The sequence below is a fragment of the Bactrocera latifrons genome, unplaced genomic scaffold (genome assembly GCF_001853355.1).
Source record: "Bactrocera latifrons isolate USDA-ARS-PBARC rearing strain unplaced genomic scaffold, ASM185335v1 scaffold_726, whole genome shotgun sequence".
Lineage (NCBI taxonomy): Eukaryota > Metazoa > Arthropoda > Insecta > Diptera > Tephritidae > Bactrocera > Bactrocera latifrons.
The window spans coordinates 79,215-81,036 of NW_017537408.1; the positions used below are offsets into that span (position 1 = coordinate 79,215).

The 1,822-nt window shown below is 34.7% G+C and overlaps 1 pseudogene; it reads right to left on the reverse strand.

Moving 5' to 3' along the window:
* Positions 1-428: 428 nt before the first annotated feature.
* On the reverse strand, positions 429-1,346 carry LOC108976090 (annotated as a pseudogene).
* Between the last annotated feature and the right edge of the window lie 476 nt (positions 1,347-1,822).

Here is a 1,822-nt window from a genome sequence, read left to right on the forward strand (position 1 = left end):
GCCGGCGATCAGGAATCCCACACGTTCCCAAATGGGGTGTTTGACCATCCTAACAGATTTACCTTATTATTTTTTAGTTCAAAGCTAAGTTTTTAAATAAAAAGGATCCTTAAAGGAATTATTTTTTGATTTTGCAATATCTCTATGGTAGTAAAAAGTAGTTTCAATTCGCTTACGCAACACTATTTTGCCATGCTCAATAGTAATACTGGCATAAATATTAAAAAAAAAAAAAATGATTGTTCGAAATATACTCCATTTGAAATTATCCTAATCGATAATAACTTGTTTGGCCAAAATAAAAATACAACTCAAATTCCTTAATTGTTAATAGCGGTTCATTATTAACCAAATTACATTTTTTTTATGTTTTAAAGTTTAATTATCAATTCCCAAATCGTTCATAATCGACCTGCTTGGCCACCAACTTTTATTTGATGAGTGTTGTTTATTATTTGCTTGGCTGTTGTTATTAGCGTTGTTGCCATTATAGTAGTTTTATGCAAACATACGTAGTTCTTCCCGATGTTTTATCGGTTTTGGTGGAGCTGGGTCCCCCACTCTCCCAATTCGTCATCATAATATTGCGCAGCACGATACGGTCGCAATTCCCATGGTACTTACTCTTCCATGGAGATCAATTGTACACTCAAATGGCATCGGTAATACATTCGCGATCGATACGTTTATCACCAATATGTAGCTCAGCAATAGGTTGTCCAGGACAGATAAGCTCAGTGAACTTGACTTTCAATAGGAAGGCAGGATCGCAACGCATGCCTTAACGACGGTATCCCACCATCTTTCATTTTTGCGCATAACACGATGGAACCAGTCAATTAAATCGCTCAACTGGTAACGCTTTGGTCTGCAAGGTGGATGTTGAGTGGTTAGCATATTAGAAAGTATGTAAATTCAATTTTATTCAAAACCTACCCAACAGCTTGATCGGGATCCTTAGCGCAATTGACAATAGCTTGTTCAACATCCGAACAGCACATTCACCGTAGTATTTGCTCTTCAAAAAGTTACTTCCACCCTCAAGCACAAAGCTCATTGGTTTGGGACTAACGTTTAAGGCAGAAAAATAATCAAATGTTGTACACCAACTTCTTTGCTGATTCTATTAAAAAAAATTTTAAAATACATGGTAAATCTTTTGAAATAAAGTTTAATTTTAGCTTACCTAGCAATGCGACGAGCACCTTCCACGAGCACGTCATTGAATTTAAAATTTTGTCTCGAATTCACCACCAACTAAGTTGATAAGTATTTGAGTACTTCACAGCATCGCGTGTCGCTTTTTCATCTCTAAAATCATAAAATTGGAACAGCACCTGACCCATTACGCAGCAATATTGACGAAGCCATGTTTAGTTTTTTCGTACTTTCATTGGAATAAAATCTCAGTCGATCTGTTATTTATCTTTCCAACGGAAATTTCCAAATACTTCTTCCAGATCCAAATAACTAAATAAACCATAGTAAAGGATTGTTCCATGAAATAAATTAAAACAAATTGTCTTGCAAAAACCTGCGTTATGATTATGGCTGTGAATGAGCATATTATGAACCCCACCATTCGGCATGGTTGCTTATTTGTTCATAACATTTTTCTGTGGTGAACTTACCACAATTAAAACGAGGCATAAATAAAACACTTAATTTTTCATGTATTTGCTCATATTGTTCTCATCTTTAAAATTATATATTAAAATAAAAATGTTTTCTTCTGAAAATATATTACAGTTGGGACAACTTTTCCATTATTTTTTAGAAAATAACACAATGCAACCATTTTCCGGTGAAAAGTCGGCCATCT